The following is a 19,461-nucleotide window of genomic DNA, read 5'->3' as shown; positions in this document are numbered from 1 at the left end:
TGAGAGTGTGGAACTATAAAAACAGTTTTTTGTTTTTGTTTTTTGTTTTTTTTGAAAATGTAAAAGAGGCCAGGCACGGTGGCTCAAGCCTGTAATCCCAGCACTTTGGGAGGCCGAGCTGGGCAGATCACGAGGTCAGGAGATCGAGACCATCCTGGCTAACACGGTGAAACCCCGTCTCTAAAAAAAAAAAAAAATACAAAAAACTAGCCGGGCGTGGTGGAGGGCGCCTGTAGTCCCAGCTACTCGGGAGGCTGAGGCAGGAGAATGGCATGAACCTGGGAGGCGGAGCCTGCAGTCAGCTGAGATCCAGCCACTGCACTCCAGCCTGGGTGACAGAGCGAGACGCTGTCTCAAAAAAAAAAAAAATGTAAAACATTACAAGCATTTTGCAGTACTATGGTAGTTTCTTACAAAGGTAAATATTCAGTGATCAAACTATTCCACTACTAGTTATTTTAACAAGAGAAATAAAAACAAATGCCACAATAAGACTTTTATGAGAATGTTCAGAGCAGCTTTATTCATAATATACAAATAAAAATAAAAATAAAAATAATTCAAATATCTATTAACAAGCCAATGAATAAATAAAGTATGACATATTTATTAAGTGAAATACCATTCAGGAATATCAATATTTGTATGAATGAAACGACATGGGCGAATCTTAAAAAGATAATGTTGAGCTACTACATTCTGACCAAAATAGTACATATTGTAAGGTTTCATTTATTTGAAATTCTGTTATAGGCAAAGCTTAATTTATGGAGATAGAAATCAGAGTAGCAGTTGCCCCGGGTGGGAGTTTGAAGCCAGACTGCCTTGGGAGGTGGCAGAGAGGCCAGGCTTTCCGAGATGTTGCAAATGTTCTCTTCTGACTGGGGAAAGGTTATATGAGTATATGCATATGTTAAAACATATTGCAATGTAAATTTAAATTCTATGTATTCCACTCTATGTAGCTATATTGGTGTACTTACTCTGTCATAACAGAATACCATAGACTGAGTGGGTTAAACAACAGAAATTTATTTTCTCACGGTTCTGGAAGTCACAAGTTCAAGAACAAGGTGCCTTCAGAGTTGATGTCTGATGAGGCCTCTCTGTCTGACCTTGGCTGTGTGCACTAGGGAGAGAGAGAGCTCTAGTATCTCTTCATCTTCTTCTAAGGACACCAGTTCTACTCAGTTAGGGACCTATCTTTGTGACCTCATTTTACCTTACCTCCTTAAAGACTGTACCTACAAAAATCAAAAAAGAAAAAAAACTTTATCTTCAAAAGAAGTCACATAGGGAGCTAGAGGTTCAACATATGAATTTGGGAGACACACAGTTTAGTTCATGACAGTAACTTATAGCCTTAAAATGGAAAAAAAAAGGCAAGGAAAAGATACATTTATGTTCTATGGGAAGTTTCATTTCTAGTTATATTAAAACTAAATATTATTATTATTATTATTATTATTTGAGACAGTGTCTTACACTGTCACCCAGACTGAAGTACAGTAGTGCGATCTAGGCTTACTGCAGCCACCTCCTTCTGGGTTCAAGCAATTCTTCTACCTCAATCTCCCTCATAGCTAGGACTATAGGGATGTACCACCACACCTGGCTAATTTTTGTATTTTTTGGTAGAGATAGGATTTCACCATGTTAGCCAGGCTGATCTCAAATTCCTGACCTTAAGCGATCCATCTGCCTTGGCCTCCCAAAGTGCTGGGATTACAGATGTGAGCCTGGTCCTAAATATCAAATATTGAAATACACTTAATTTCTAGTGATACAAAAATTAAAGTGATAAAACATCCAGGGTCACATATTTACCAACAAGGATAGTAACAAATGCTCTGAAGAGTCAGTCAAAGGAAGCCGATTAAATAGCTTGAATTCAACACAATTGAGTTGTTTCCACTAAGCTGGTCTTACTGGTAATGACACTTTAGTTAAGAAAGGAGTGAGGTAGTTTACCTTTAAGTAAGGCTTTGATTTTGCCAACTTAATACAGAGCCACATCTATGACCAGACATTATACCTCTCACTAATCCATTTGTCCTTCTGACATTTAGAATGATTTTTCAAGATTCCACATCAATCACACACCTTCATGTGTTACATATGTGGCAAATTACTATTTGATAAAATCTAATTTAATTCCATACAGTCAATGTTCCATAGGAAATAAGCTCTTGAGTGCTGGGCAAAATTGAGAAGCTTGAAATATTATTTATTTTTTCCTTCTACACCATAGGGATCACTGTGTAAAGACCCATAGGAAATGCTTTCCTAGACGTCCTCCCAGGAATATCTCCTGTACTACAACTGGAAAAAGTAATACTCTCTCTTCTGTCTTTGCATTAAACGTATATTGAGCATGTTTTCTCTTTCTAAGCACTGCAGTGGGTGCTGGTGATAAGAAATAAACACAAGTAATTTTAGCCATGAGAACACTCACATACCCGTCACTCCAGGAGATGTGGTGGTTGCCAGCAGAGACAAGACTGTGAAACTCTGTCTTGGGCTAATGAGGAAAATAGATGTGTAGGCTTTGACTGTTTGAGTAAACTGAAGTTTACTGGGTAGAGGTCGAGTGAGAAATGACAAGAAAATCCCAGGTACATGGAATAGCAGTGAAGCTTTTAAGACTTGAAAAGAGCATGGAGCATTTCTAGAATTCAGTGGCTCTGTATGCCTTTGTGGAAGATGAAATGGGAAAGGTAGGGAGAAGAGAGAATATGTTGAACAGTGTTGAATATCATGCTTTCGTTCTTCTAGACTTTAGTGAGTTAAGAAATTTTTAAACTGAATTGTATCATTAGATTTCTCTGTCAGAAAGGCAGGAGTCCCAGCTCTAAGGAGGGTGGGGGGAAGGGATCTAGCTATAAAATCACTGTCATTGGGAAATTGGGTTACAAAGAGGCCAGCACTAAGGTTGTTTGCAATTATTTTATTAATTGCTTTAATACTTAGTAGACCACATGGAATCAGCTAATGAGCTAGTTACAAGGAGGATATAGAGAACACATTGACATCTCAATAATCTAAGAGCATATAAGTCATTCGTGGAGGCAGACAGGTGAATGAGTACTTAAAAATATCAGGGGCATCTTGACATTTTTTTCACGATCACTCTCTTTCCAATGTCTTCAGTGAGCAAAATAATACCAACTTCTCACCTTTATTAGGCATTTTGTAATTTCCAAAGTATGTCCATATATATCGCTTCACTTGAGCTTCACAAAAGCCTCTAATGGAGGAATTTATCCTAGGAAGAAACTGGGGCTTATACAGAGAAAATGATTTGCATAACAGCCTAAGAGTAGTCAGGAACAGAGTTGAAGCCAGAATTTAGTATTTATTCCAGTGCACTGCACAGCTTCTCTGTGAACTCTAGTTCCGCATTTATAATCCTCTTCTTTATTTCTTTTGAATCTTCAAATCCTGATTGTTTACCCAGCAGGCCCATTGGCCCTCTCTGACCTCTCCTTTCCCATGGGTGTGATGGTGACTGTCAGTCGTCTAGAGCCTATGCTGCTCCCTGGCCCTGCTCCATATTATTTTGTGTCTTCCCAGTTCCTGTTTGTATCATCGGCCTCTGACCCACAACTTGAGCATCCCAAATCCTTGGGCCTATCTTGTTCTCCATTTGACTGTCTCCTTCTTATAGCTGGACTTGACCTACTTGAAGAAAGTTTTCTTCAAGACTAGTTTCAACAGACTTTGCAAGAAATGGCTGGCAGCATGGCCATATATTTATTCAATCATACATGCATTCATTTACCAAACATACAATGAATACCAACTATGTGTCAGATACTTTGCAAAGCACTATTAAGTGTTATAAATGGAATTCACAGGAATTAAAAAGTGGCTAACTTTTGGGGAAAAGAGAAAATAAAGTGTTAAAGAACTCCCAGGTTTTTACCTGTGTGAACTGTGTTTATCACAAGGTGTTGTCCCTACTTAAGGCTTTAATCTCACCTCCTATTATTATTTGAAGCTCATTGGTCCTACTAAATTATCAGCTTAATAAAATTAGTATGGAAGATTATATTTTTGTTCTCAATTTTTTACTCCTTTTCCGCAATAAGATTAAACAATTGGTTCGCCTGACATGTGACTTGTCCTGTGACATTGATCTTGGCCATAGGACACACTTTGGTCAATTAGATGTTAGCAGATGATATTTTTCATGTCAGAGACAGGGCTTTAAGTGTTACTGCATTTTGTGGCTCAGTCTCCTTGAGTTTCTGCCCATGGTCCACGGCAGGAATGCTCCTGCATTTTGGGTGCACACATAGAGCATTTCTTAACAAAGTCTCTGGCAATCTGCACCCCACTGGCAGAACACCCTAAAACCTTGATGGATTCCTGCTTACTTTTCCCATCAGTTGAAACGTTACCGCCTGCAGAAAGTCTTTGCCACACCCACTGTATATCTTCCCACTCTCCCTTTAGACTGTGTGTTCCTTAAAATCAGGAACCTGTCGATTTCATTTTTCTATCATTGTCCACCAGCCAATGTTTGATATAAAGGAGGTATTCTGCAAAGAGCTGTTGAATGAGTGTATGAACGAGAGGCCTGAGATTCCCAAGAGAGAGGACTTAGAGTCTCATGGACAAACTTTTTCACACACATTCACTCCTAACTATTGAGTTTTATGAATATTTTGGTAATCTACAGAAAATAGGTAATTGTGGTTGGGTTGACTTTGGGAATCATTGCATAACAGAATTTTTCTAAAAAATGCACCCTCAAAAGATTTTGTCATAATAAACACATCATAGCAATAATAATTTCTCATGATTTTACTTTTTGATCATTTAATTTTCATTCCACAAATATTCATAGAGTGACTCTTATGTACCAAGTTTTTCATTTTACAGTTGAAATAACTGAGTACCCAAAAAGAAAAAAGAGTTGCCTTGTTCAAGATTAATAACTCTAAATTGTAGCTTAATGATCTCTGGGGTATAGGGGACTCCCTGAAAACAAATTAAATTGTGTATTTTCCAGAAGACCTTAGTTCTTCTTCCTCCAGGTTTAACATTCAAAAATGGAAGTGGATTTTGCACTGAGGTAGATCAGAACTCTAGTGCATTTGTACATGTGTATGAGAGTGTGTCTGTGTGTGTGTGTGCATGTGTCTGTGTGTCTCTGAGTATGTAACCACGTGTGTGAGTGGGTTTGGCCCTATGTGTGTATGTGTGCATGTGTGTGTGACCCAATATCCAGGAATTCCACCCTGCTGAGCAAAACACATTTCATCAGTATTTATTCGTACATACTACTGAAATTTGAACTGTCTTTTGACGTTGATAAAGTATTTTAAAATTCGTTATATTTTGCTCTAGGCAGAGGTATTCTAGTCTTTTTGATTTTGGAAAAGGTAACTGAAGCAAATATAATGACTACCACAGATTGAGAAATGTCAGTGTGCCAGGCTCTGATCACAGGGCTTTGCAGATTTTTAACTCACCTAACACTCAGATCAACTACATAGTATAGACTCTATTGATATATATTCACACTCTTATGTTAATATCGTAACCAATTAATATCACCCACATTTATCTGATGAGGAAACTGAAACATAATGTGTTCAGTAACCTGTCTCAGGCCACACACATAGCTGGCAAAATGTGGTACTGTGATTTGAACCTCAGCACTCTGACTCGAGAGCGAAACTCTGAACTCCTCTAAGATACTAATGATGCCTCGTCCATCATTTCCCAACATGGAGGTGGAAGATCAAACTTCTGACTTAAAATTTGTAACTTTTCTCATCCTTTTTAAAAGTCTCATATCCCTGCTAAACATTTTAGTTTACAAAGCACGTTTACCATAATTCATTTATTTATAGAACAGCGGATGGGTGAAACAAATAAAATTACCTTTCTTCAATTCACAGATTAAAAACTGGGATTCAGGCTCCAGAGTATTCAAGAGGCTTACCTAGGGTTATACCAGCAGTTAGCAGCAGACCTGAGACCAAAATCCAAGACACACAAGATGCAAGGATCCTCAACTCATATGACCTCTGTGGTCCACATGCTTATTTTGAGTTCTGCTATTCTGAGTGAGCTATGTTTACAGATGTCTTAACCAGTGTGGGCTGGTATACCAAAGTCTCACAGACTGAATGGCTTACAAACAACAGATACCTGTTTCTCACACCTCTACAGGCTGGAAATGCAAGGTCAGCATACCAGCATGTTCAGATTGTCATGAGAGCCCTCTTCTAGATCACAGATGGCTGCCTTCTTGTAGCCTCACATGGAAGGAAGGAAAGAGAGCTATCTAACTCCTCAGCCTCTCCTTGTAAGAGTACTAATCCGATTGATGAGGGCTTTACCCTTGTGACCTAATTACCAGCCAAAGGCCCCACCTCTGAATATCATCACATTGGGATTAAGGATTCAACATATATGAATTCGGTGGGGAGGAACACAAACATTCTGTTCATTGAAACAGACATGGTATAATTTCTAACTTTACTTTAATAAAAAGATAAATAAACCAAAGTGACCCAGAATTTCTTAACAAACAAGCCATGACCTTTATGCTACTGGGTTCTTAGAGCAGACATCATGGAAATGGGCCCGATGTAAGGTGATTGCAGTATTTGGAGATACATAGGTGAAAATAACACTTGCAGCCCCCATGCACCTAGAAGTTTGTATCTCAAAGAAAATAGAAACAATGGAATGTTCACAGTGCTGACAGCCAGGGCGATAAAGGCTCACTCAGGGAGCAAGGGAGATGCTTGTTGGAATTCAGTAGCAGAGGTTTTGATAGGCACCGTTTAATCAAACATATTATATCAGACTCATGGACTGTTAACTCTTTCGTAAGTTAGTCCAACTTCCATGTCAGGTAAAACGTGACTCTTTTTTGTATTGGGATCATAGGCCAATCCATATCATGTATCAGTTATCTATAATTAACATTGTGACCATCTGTGCTATTGTTGAGTTATCTCAAGTTATAGGACTATTATATAGCCTTGCTGAAGTTGCACAGCCAATTCAAGAGTAACTTCAATTGCTAATGAATATGGTTCCTTTTTTTCAGTCATTTTTCTCTTACACCATTAGCCATCCAATCTATTAGTCATTCCAACTACAAATTCCAAACCTAGATTTCTATGTTGCCTGACATTTTTCAGAGCTCGTCTGTAGGTATTTTCTCACAGTCTTCTACAAAAGACTTAGAAATAGCTACCACTATTTCCCTTTTAAAATTTAAGAATTCCCTTTTAGAATTCCTAAGTCTGGAGAAATATAGATACTTGCCCGAGGTCACATGGAGAATGTAGCAGAATCTGACCAGAATGCAGGAGAATTTTAACTCCAACTTGAGACTTTTTCTTCTGTCATACATGGGGTCCTGATTGAAAACAAAAACAGGCAATTCAATGTCTATATATACAAAGTGCAAATATATACAAAGATGCCTATATATACAAACATGTAAAGAAATTTGGATTCTTCACTCCTATGCTCATATTATCTCAGCTAGCTGACTCTGTTAATGCCTCCCTATTAATCCTCTTATTGACTACAGGATAAAATAAAGCCCTTACTCCTCAACCTGAATTTTATCATCTGAACCTTGTCTATTTCTGCAGTCTTATCACCAACTCTTTTCCTGTACTCACTGCTCCTTCCATCACACAGGATGACTTACAATTTCAAACCATGTTCATGTTCTCTAGCAATTCTGCCTGCATTGTTCCTCCAGACAGCCTCGCAATCCCTTTTCCATATGCTTGGTTAAAACTTACTGTTCATGATTACTTAGATCATATGTCAACTAATTAAGTATACCCTTTGGATTTCATCTTTGTGCCGTATATAGTGGTAGGCCAGGGGCATTCAATCTTTTGGTTTCCAAGGGCCACGTTGGAAGAAGAAGAACTGTCTTGGGCCACACATAACATACACTAACACTAAAGATAGCTAATGAGCTTTAAAAAAGTTACAAAAAATATCTCATAATGTTTTAAGAAAGTTTATGAATTTGTGTTGGGCCACACCCAAAGCCATCCTGGGCCACATGCAGCCCACAGGCTGTAAGTTTGGACAAGTTTGTGCTAGGCACTGAAGGTCTAGATAGAGTGACCAATTGACCTGGTTTGCCAGGAACTGAGGGAGTTTCTGGGTTAAAGAATGTATAGTGCTAAAAGTGTAATAGTCCTATGCAAAATGTTGGTATCCAATATCTAGAGGACAAATTGACTCCTCAACTGCATCATCTCATCCCTAGGCATTTGGATTTTGCGTCTTCTGGGTTGCCTGCTTCCTGTCTCTGCATTTACCTTATTGCTTTAATTATTGGTGTATCAACTGTCCACCTCCCAAAAAACTGTGTGATATGGTTTGGTTTGCCTCTGTATCCCCACCCAAGTCTCATCCTGAAGTGTAATTCCCACGTGTCTAAGGAGGGTCATTATGGGAGGTGATTGGATCATGCGGGTAGTTTGCCCCATGCTGTTCTCATGATAATATGAAAACTCATGAGATCTGATGGTTTAAAAAATAGCAGTTTTCCCTGTGCTCTCTCTCTCCTGTTGCCTTGTGAAGAAGGTTCTTACTTCTCCTTTGCCTTCTGCCATGATTGTAAGTTTTCTGAGACTTCCCCAACAATGCAGAACTGTGAGTCAATTAAGCCTCTTGTATTTATAAATTACCTATTCTCAGGTAGTATCTTTATAGCAGTGTGAAAATGAACTAATACAGAGAATTGGTAACCAGAGTAGCGTACTGCTATAAAGATAACCTGAAAATGTGGAAGAGAATTTGAAACCAAGTGACAGGCTGAGGTTCGAACAGTTTGGAGGGCTGAGAAGAAGACAGGAGAGTGTAGGAAAGTCTGGAATTTACTGAGACTTGTTGAATGGTTTTGACCAAACTGCTGATAGTGATATGGACAATGAAGTCAAGGCTGAGGTGGTGTCAGATGGAGATGAGGAAGTTGTTGGGAACTGGAATAAAGGTAATTCTTGCTATGCTTTCCCAAAGAGACTGGCAGCATTTTGCCCCGGCCCTAGAGATCTGTGGAAATTTGAACTTGAGATAGATAATTTAGGGTATCTGGCAAAAGAAATTTCTAAGCAGCAAAGCATTCAAGAAATGAGCTGTATTGTTTTGAATGCTTTCTGTTACATGCATTCACAAAAGGATGGTTTCAAATTGGAACTTATGTTTAAAAGTGAAGCAGAGTATAAAGGTTTGGGAAATTTGAAGCCTGACTATAAAGAAAAAACTCATTTTCTGGGGAGGAATGTAACCTCGTTGCAGAAATTTGCATAAGTAATGAGGAGCCAAATGTTAATAGCCAAGTCAATGGGGAAAATGTCTCCAGAGCATGTCAGAGATCTTTTTTTTTTTTTTTTTTTTGAGATGGAGTCTCGCTCTGTCACCCAGGCTAGAGTGCAGTGGCCGGATCTCAGCTCACTGCAAGCTCCGCCTCCCAGGTTTATACCATTCTCCTGCCTCAGCCTCCCGAGTAGCCCGCGCCCAGCTAGTTTTTTGTATTTTTTAGTAGAGACGGGGTTTCACCATGTTAGTCAGGATGGTCTTGATCCCCTGACCTCAGGATCTGCCCGTCTCGTCCTCCCAAAGTGCTGGGATTACAGGCTTGAGCCACCGTGCCCAGCCATGTCAGAGATCTTAACAGCAGCCCCTCTTCTCACAGGCCCAGAGGCTTAGCAGGGAAAAATGGCTTTGTGGGTTGGGCTCAGGGCCCTTCCTCTCTGTGCAGCTTTGGAGCTTGGTGTCCTGCACCCCAGCCACTCTAGTTGCAGCCATGGCTAAAAGGGGACAAGATACAGCTTAGGCCATTGTTTCAGAAGGTGCAAGCCCCAAGCCTTGATGGCTTCCATATGATTTTGCACCTGTGGGTGCACAGAAGACAAGAGTTGAGCTTTGGAAATCTCTGCCTAGATTTCAGAGGATGTGTTAAAATGCCTGGATGTTCAGGCAGAAGTCTGCTGGAGGGGTGGAGCCCTCATGGAGAACCTCTGCTAGGGCGTTACAAAGGGGAAATGTGGGGTTGGAGCCCCAACATCGAGTCGGCACAGGGACACTGCCTAGTGGAGCTGTGAGAAGGCTGCCATACTCCAGACCCCAGAATGGTAGATCCACTGACAGCTTGCACCATGTGCTTGGAAAAACCACAGGCATTCAATACCAGACCATGAAGGCAGCTGCAGGGGCTGTACCCTCCAGAGCCACAGGGGCAGAGCTTTCCAAGGTCTTGGGGGCTCACCCTTTGCATCAGCATGCCCTGGATGTGAGACATGAAATCAAAGGAGATTTGGGAGCTTTAAGACATAATGACTGCCTGGCCGAGTTTCAGACTTGCATGGGGACTGTGGCTCCTTTGCTTTGGCCAATTTCTCCCATTTGGAAGGGGAACATTTACCCTATGCCTGTACCCCCATTGTATCTTGGAAGTAACTAACTTGTTTTTAATTTTACAGGCCCATAGGTGGAAAGGACTTGCCTTGTCTCCGAGGAGACTTTGGACTTAGACTTTTGAGTTAATCCTGGGTTGAGTTAAGATTTTGAGGGACTGTTGGAAAGGCATGATAGGTTTTCAAATGTGAAAAAAAAAAAAAAAAAAAAACCAACATGAGATTTTGGAGGGGCCAAGGGCAGAATGATATGGTTTGAATCTGTGTCCCTACTCAAATCTCATCTCTGTGTGTCGATGGAGGAACCTAGTGGTAGGTGATTGGATCATGGGGATGGTTTCCCCATGCTGTTCTTATGATAATGAAGAAGTTCTTGTGAGATCTGATGGTTTTAAAAATAGCAGTTTCCTCTGTGCACTCACTCTCTCTCCTGCTGCCTTGTGAAGTAGGTCCTTGCTTCTCCTTTGCCCTACGCCATGATTCTAAGTTTCCTGAGGCCTCCCCAGCCATGCAGAACTGTGAGTCAATTAAACCTCTTTTATAAATTACCCAGTCTCAGGTAGTATCTTTATAGCAATGTGAGAATGAACTAATACACTGTGAAACATTGAAGGTTAATGGTGGAGGAGGATCATGTACCTTCTTTACTCATCCCAGATCCTGGCTCTGAGTCTGTATATAAGAATTGCTTTTTGAATACTGGCAAATGACTTTGCAGAAAAGACCTTATATTCTCTCAGTGGACACTCAGGAATTGGATAGTGCATGTGTTCTGTAAGAGGGGAACCATCATTGCCCTGAATATATGGAAGGGTCATTTCCTGAACCCATATATGCTCCATTCTCTCAGTTTCTTTAGTGGTATAGAAAAAAAGAAGTTTGGATGAGATCAGTTCAGACAGTACATAAAATGGCTATTTCTGGTTTTGTTTTTTTTGTTTGTTTGTTTTGTCTTTGATACTGGAGTCTTGCTCTGTCACCCTGGCTGGAGTGCAGTGGCCTGATCTCGACTCACTGCAAGCTCTGCCTCCCATGTTCACGCCATTCTCCTGAAAATGGCCATTTGTGAAAAACACGTAAAGAAGGTGAATTGCTGAGAGAAGAACTAGAATGAAGAATAAGAGCAGTGGGGAGGTGTATAATAAGTGTTACAATTAATGCTTTTTATATTTGATATGTAATTATAGCAGAGATACAATGATTCTTAAGAGAGAAATGGCTGAATCTACTCACAAAAATGGCAGCTTACTCAGACGGTTTTATACTCAAGTTTTGAGAAATAATTCAAGATAGGAATTACTTCCAAATTTAACAAACTGTTCCAGAGAGCTTGGAAACAGATGATTCACTTGAACTTATTTTATGAAGCTGAGATAATCTTGGTATCAAACCAAGCCAAGACAGATGATAAATGAAAATTATATAGCAATTCCAGTTATGGACATAGTTGTAAAATTTTAAACAAAATATTAACAAATTGATTCCAGTAATAGATGAAAGATTCAGGACTCATTTGGGTGCATGCCAGGAATGCTGGTATAGTTTAATATTAAAAAATCTTTTAAAGTAATAATCTTCATTAGTCCATTAAAGGAGAAGAACCATAAAATCACTTCAATAGAGTCAAGAAAACATTTGCTAAATTAATTTTTAATGTATAGAAAACCTAAAACATTTAGGCAAAAAACATATAGGTAAGCATTTTAATAATCCTGGATTTCAGAAGATTCTAAACATGACACAGAACTACAAATTACAACATAATGAACTCTACATCAAAGACACCTTAAAAAGTGAAACAAAAGATCGTAAACCATAAGAATATATTTTCAATCTGTATAACCAACAAAGAACTAAGATCATCAGTTTACATCAATCTTGGACCATACCTCTGTTTTATTACTAACACATAAATGTATAGATTTGCTTTTTTGTGTGTTTGTTTTTAGGAGATGATGAGCTCCTGGGTGAGACTTGGGTTTGTGTCATTTTGTATCCCCAGCACCGAGAATTGTACCTGGCACTTATTGGTGCACAGCCAATGTCTACTGCATGATTAGAAGGTTTAACTGGAAAAACCTACTAACCTCTGGTATGAGTGGTTCACCATGTACAAGATAATGGGCTGAGTCACCTTCAGTGGTTTATAAATGGTTAACCATTCACATCATTCAGGGCTTTAGGTTGAAACAATACAAACTTCACTAGACAGTTTAGGATGCTATGACAAAATGCCATTGATTGAGTGGTTTAAACAGTAGACACCAATTTATCACAGTTCTGGAGACTGAGAAGTCCAGAGCAAAGTACCAGCAGATCTGGTGTCTGGTGAAGATCCACTTCCTGAAGGTTTCCAGATGGACGTCTTCTCCGTGTCTCCTCATATGACTAAGAGCAAAGGAAGAGGAAGCAAATTCTTTATAATTCTCCTTACAAGGGCATTAATCCCATTTATAAGGACTCCACCTGCATGATCTAATCATCTCCCAAAGGCCCTACCTTCTACTACCATCCCATTGAGAGTTATGGTTTCAACATATAGGTATTTTTTTTGAGTGGAAAGGGGACATAATCATGCAGTCCATACCACAACCAAGTGAATGCTTCTTTAGACAGAAAAAAAATGCTTACTGAAAAGATAGGGAGTGATTCATAGATTTCCAGGAAGATTGGAGAATCAGACTCAAAAGAACAGAAATAAGGAGAGGCTCCTAAACCAGAACCACTGCACAAATGAAGCTGCAGACTTAATCTAGTGAGGGCCTGAATGCTATTGCCACTGCTTCCAGCACTGCATATGAGATCTCCACTGTGCTGTAGGCCATCTCTGGTAGCTGATTCTCCTACTGCACCTCCTGCCCACAAGAACATAAAATTCTCCATTTCTAGGTCTTTTGCTATCCCTAAGACCAGACACATTCCTTGGCTGGTAGGCAAGGTCGCAGGCCTTTATATTTTTCTGAGGGATTGGAAAGTTAAATCTTGGCATCTATCAACCTATAATTAGGGACATGGTTTTTCTGTACATAGGCACAAGCTTCAGGTGCTCTGCAGTCCATGAAACATATGTCTACAACATAGCCTTTCAGCTTTTGGACACTGAAACCACTTTTTTTCTATGTCTAAGGGCATAGTCTGAGTTCAGATGAAAGAAAGGGGTTCTCAGATTGCTCTTAAGAGTCCGACCTCAGCAACAACCATCTTAAAACTACAAGGTTCTCAATTTGGGTGGGAATTCCTCCCGGGAATCATTTAGAAAGGTGTTGTGAAGTCTGTTTTCTGTTATTCACTTTTAGACCTTACTATAATTTGATGTGGGGAGAAAGAGAAGTGAAACAACTCACAATACACAGAACACTTTATGAAGCAAAGACTTGTCCTATCTCATGCACACATCTTCTAAATAGTTAATCATCACCTTCCCTGGGGTGAAAGCCCTCACTGCATGGCTACTGTCTCTCTCTATGTGGGAGCCCAAAGCCAGGCCAAACAGTCCACTGGGGAATTTCAGAACCAAACTTTGTTATCTGCACTAGGCAAGGAGATCTGGAAATATATAGACCTGGATTATAGTCCATTGCATTTAAATTTCTCTTGAATTGAGGGGACTACCTGAGACTGGGCAAGGGCCCAGGGCTACAGCCTTCAGAAGACCACTGGCTCTCTACTGCTTACCTACTTCCATTTCTTGGGGACAATTTCATCATCATTTGAACTTAATAGCATCTTCATTTATTTTATTTTCAATGCTATTTTCGTGTGTGTGTGTGTGTATTAACACAGTAACCTTTAGATATTATGTAGCTAGAAAGATTTTATTCAATAAAGTTATTTTACATGCTAGGCTGATTTGTACTTTAAACACTAATGGTCATTGTGTTTACAATTGTAACCCATTTTATTGACCATATTTGCTCTGAGTGAAAATATATGTCTATATACACATACATATAAACCCTACTGAATAAATGTTATCTTTGATCTTAGAATTTAAGCTTTTTCACAACATTGTTTATGGAATTGTATAGTAACTAGAATTCCTAGCTATAATTTCTAGGACTCTTTTCCCTATAGAAGGAATAAAAAAGTCATAATAAGAATAACTAATGCTTACATAGTGCTTGGTGGTTTATGAACATTTTCAAATCTTACATACCAATGAAGTAGGTATTACCAATGTGCAACTGCAGTTCATAGTGTTTGAATCATCTGAGCAGAGCAACACAGCTTATACAAATTGGAGTCAGGATGTGACACCAGGTCTTGAGCCTCCCAAACCTGTGCTCATCACTGGATGGCAACTGCTTTCATCAAATGTTATTTTGAAAATCCAGTATCTTCTTCCTATGGTCATTGAGCATCTTTAAACTTGAGGAGGAGAAAATAAAGTTAAAAGCATCATATAATTAGATCAGAAAAAAAATTTTTCTTTTTACCATTTACATGCAAATATTTGTTGGAGGACATCATTTACATGCAAATATTTGTTGGAGGACATCATCCAAAGTGAAATGAGAAAAATCTTACTTGAAACCACAATGGTAACAGATACAAAAATCATTCAAGGGCAGCTGTGGACACATAAGTGTGTGTAGTAAGCATTCTCATTTGTTTGATGATTTCCTGAGCTGGGGGCGATTTGATCAGCACATTGGAGGAAGATGGAGGGAAATAACACAATAGCTGTAATGACCTAATTTTCCAATAAAAGGGTTTTCAGACTCCCGAAAGAAAACATTGTACTATATCATGAAAATAAATTAAGCTGCGGTGCTGATGAAAACAGTATCATTGGTGTCGCTTTTCCATGTCCGAGGGAATACCTGGAGATTTATTGCTTGAATCTTACCTAGTTCATATCACCAAAGTCTGATCTCTTCAATGCATTTACCATATGTGTAAGCACTAACTTTTTTTAAAAAAAATTAGAACTTCTATGTGTATTAAACGTCAACATAAAATGAAATAACCATATAATATGATTCATCACTTTTATAGTTTCTGTTTGTTGGTGTTAGTATTTAAGTGGTTGTCGAAAATTTTTGCATACAACAATTATTATACATTTAATCCTGATAAAATTCAGTGAGGTAATTTTATATATATACACACACACACATTCATATGCAATTATTATTATTGTCACTTAAGCAAAGATAACATAGACTGGCAGCAGTTAATTGACTGCCAAATACAATAAAGCTGGAATTCCAGCCTGCTTCTCTGACCCCAAATCCTGAGTTCTTCAAAATTCTTGGTGCTGCCTATTTTACAGCATATCAAGGTTTCACTACAATACAAAGTAACCCACTCAATGACCTTTCTCCTCAGTTTTCTTTTTCACACTAAATATACCATAAATATAAAGCCCCTTCCTGCCATATCCTCTAGTAACCTTAGTCATATTGCTTTGAGCCAATGACTTAACTAATCCTGTTTTCAGGGCTCAGCTATGGAATACATTTCATCCATGTGGCTGGTTCGTATTTCTGCTATTTTTCTGAAATCACTAAGTGTCATCTTTGGTCCTTTCAGGTTTGGAGGAAAAAAAAAAAAAAGCAAGAATATCACTTAGAGTGTGATCTAGAAGTAAATTATGTTTCATAATGGGCAACAATTATGAAATAAATCTGATTTTTTTTTTAAGTTTAAGATTTTGAGCTAATAAATCTTAAATTATATGCCTGCAGAGTACAGGAGCAAGGCGGTTGGCCATATAAACGTTTTGCAAATACAGAGAAAAAGCTAAGTTAATTTTTCCAAATTATGTCAGTCTTGAGGTCTTTTTCCTTAATTTCTTTCTGATAATGTTAGCTACTCTCACGTGCAAACAGAAAAAAACTGAATGCACATAATGTAAGTAAGCAGACATCAACAACTACAAAAACAAAAGCAGTGACAGTTTGGTTGAAAAGCTGTCTACTACCTTCTCTCTAGTGCCCATCATAATAAGATGACTTTTATATACCATGCGGTCATGAAATCACATTTTCTGATAGCAAATACTTTCTCATTTTACATGATGAAATTAAATATATGATAAAACCATCATATCACAGAATTCTATAAAGACACTCTGACTTCCAGGAGTGTTATCACATAAATGGGTTTGTGATCCACTGAACTAGATATTAAATATCTATCACAGTGGTGGTGGTTTATAGGTTTATAGTATGCAATATGCTTTTTGAAATCAGGACTTTCCAAGAAAATCAGTCAGATATGATCATCCCTATATGTATAAATTGAGGGTGAAAATGTAAATATACCCAGAAGACTTTCATTATGACAAAACTTTATGGGAAAAAAAGAAAAATTCTTGAGAAAGTTTATTCTCTTCCTCTGCTGCCTCCTCTTCCTCTTCCTCTTCTCTCTCTCTCTCCCTCTTATTCTCCCTCTCCCTCTCTCTCTCCTTCTCCTTCTCCTTGTTCTTCTTTGTGTAGGAGTCCAAAGCATTTAGCATCATCCCTGGGCATATAGTGGATGTTCACAGAAATGTGTATACACAATCTGCTATTCAAGGATGAGTTTTTCAGTCTGTATTCTGTTTCAAGCCCTGTGCGATTTGTCACTCTAATCTCAAATAGCATTTTTTATGTAGGGTAGTGTATGAATGTTGGGCAAACATTAAGTGTAAGTGCACAGAGTTCAAGCGCTGTGAGAGATGCACCTATTATACCATCGTGTACCAGTATGGAAGAGAAAATGATGAGAAATGATTAAGCATGATGGCTCTAAGAGTAACAGACAGAGAACTCAGGCAAGTTGGAAGAATGGGGGAGCTACCAGCAGAAAAGTCAGATTAAGGGTATTGTAATATCTAAGGTAAAATATGATAAGCCATGTGAACAGAATCAGTGAAAGTCAGCTTGAACAAGCAAAAGGAAACTTAAATCAGTTTTAGATGGCAAAAGTAACAAACTTTCTGCCAGATAAAATAAGGGTCAGTCAATGGAAAAGGGTATTTTAGTATAACTTCATAAATAAAGGAGTCTTTAGAAAAGAAGTTTGTGGAAAGAAGAGCTGGGTTTGAGAGCACTGAATCTGAGGGGCTTGAGAGATACACAGGTAGATCTATCTAATCAGAAATGACTTTGTACTAAGTAACTAGCAATGGTGGGGCTGTAGGGTCAATCCTTCCACTTGCCTTCTTCCCCCGTCCTCTTTTCAAGTTAGGCTTTCTTAGATCAACCACGTTGCTGGAAAGAGATATAAATTCTTCCTCTCCAGCCCCAGACTGTGGTGTGATCTTCAGCAATTAAACATGTTGTTAAGATCAGCTTAAAAAGAGTGGCTGCAGTCCTGTCCTCAGTTTTTTGGGGGCTATCCTGATTTAAGAGGGTTGTCCCAGAGTAATTATTAACAGCACCCATTTTCTCTAAAAAAAAAAAAAAAAAAAGAAGAAAATGTCCTGGATTGATTACCTTTACCATTATTGTCTTCATTATCATCATCATCATCTTAGTCACATAGATGATGTTTATTTACTTTGCATGATTTCTAACAGCTTTAAATAATGTTTGCTGCATTATCTGTTTCGATCCTCACGACGCCTCAGTGGGCAGGTGGGGACAGAAGTTGTCCCCATTTTAAAATAAGGACACTGATGTTTCAGTCCCTGCACAGCTGCACAGTCACACAGCTTTTTGGTAAGGCAGCAGCATGTGAATTAGTGTGTTTTGGGCAGAAGATTGTGAGCTTTTTTCACTATACATTCATTTATTAACTTGACATTCTCATAGCCTTTTGATTGGATGATCTCATGGGGTAAAAATCCAAAAACTCATGATCAGTGGGAAGTTATAGATGATGCAAGGCAAATTTTAATGGGAACATTTTAAGAGACACACACTTGGTTCACAAATTCACATTTTCATGCCAGATGTTTCCTCTTGCCTACCAAGCTCTTCTCCTCCTTATCGGCTTGAGGCTGAAGTCAGCAGCTTTGCTTCACCTCTTCTGCCTGGGCAGGGTAATAGGAAATTTTTTAAAAAAATGTATCCTCAGGAGGCATCATATTTAAAAGGAAATCCTTTGAAAGTGAACACATTTTCTAGCAAAGAAACAAAACTTTGACCTGGCACTGAAAACTATTATCACACATGTGAATATTTCCTTTTTGGTTTGCAGAACATAACTATCAACTTTTCCTCATTTAATTTTCACCAACTAAAATAGGGGTTAGTAACAGCAAGTATGAGGGGACCTAGTGCTCTCCTGAGTCTTTCAGATGATGAAAAGCACATTTCCCCCATGACAACACCAGGTTCTCTAAGATGAAATTATATTCTCAAACTATATTCTCAAATTGTATGGTTTCTTTTAAGAAACCATTTCATACAATTTTAAGGGAGAGTACATCTTGCTCGACCTGGAGAAGTCTTTGAGTTTCATTACAAGTTGAACTAGGAAACTCTGAGATCAACCCTTACCTCCAAAGAACAAAACGTTATTTGACCTTGAACAAAATATTTCCTTTCACTGAGTCTGTTTCCTTATCGAAGACTCAACAGTAATTATCTGAGAAGGACCAGATTGTAGGTATGTTGTTTGCTGGACATACCTTCTTGGTTACAGAATTGTACCCAGCTCAGCCATTATAACTCAAAAGCAGCCATAAGCCATATGTAAGTGAATGAGGGTGGCCATAATCTAATAAAACTTTATTTATAAAAATGGATGGCAGACTGGGTTTGGTCTTTGGACCACAGTTTGCTGTTTGCCAACTGTCTTTAAGGGGAAAATATCTGCTGCACAAAGTTGTTCTAAGAATGTTGACTAAAATATGTGAACCAAGATATATGAAGTACCTGATAGAAGGTCTGATGTTTAAAATGAAAACTAATTTCTTAACTTTTCTCTCAACATTTTTCTCCCACTTTACCCCAATTCTCCTTGAATGAACATTGAGATCCTCTACAAAATGGAATGCATTGGCTGACATTTCATATCTGTAGCAATTCTTCCTTTGTTTCCTTGTTATTTTAACACTTTGGGAGGCAAAGGTAGAGAACTGAGAATATTAAGTTTTTAAACCTTG

General features: G+C 38.5%; 1 long non-coding RNA gene across 2 annotated transcripts in view; it reads left to right on the top strand.

Moving 5' to 3' along the window:
- The window catches only part of LOC110743227, a 38,511-nt gene that overhangs the window by 6,034 nt on the left and 13,016 nt on the right, over nt 1-19,461 (top strand). Inside the window, exon 2 of one of the 2 annotated variants that reach the window (XR_002521933.2) lies at nt 5,913-6,200. This is a non-coding gene — a long non-coding RNA (uncharacterized LOC110743227). Of the gene's footprint in view, nt 1-5,912; nt 6,526-19,461 lie in introns of those variants that run through there. The other variant, XR_002521932.2, reaches the window with a different exon arrangement.

Source organism: Papio anubis, chromosome 3, assembly GCF_008728515.1.
Source record: "Papio anubis isolate 15944 chromosome 3, Panubis1.0, whole genome shotgun sequence".
Classification (NCBI taxonomy): domain Eukaryota; kingdom Metazoa; phylum Chordata; class Mammalia; order Primates; family Cercopithecidae; genus Papio; species Papio anubis.
The sequence above is the reverse complement of the archived record's forward strand: the minus strand, read 5'-3'. Positions and strand labels throughout refer to the sequence as shown.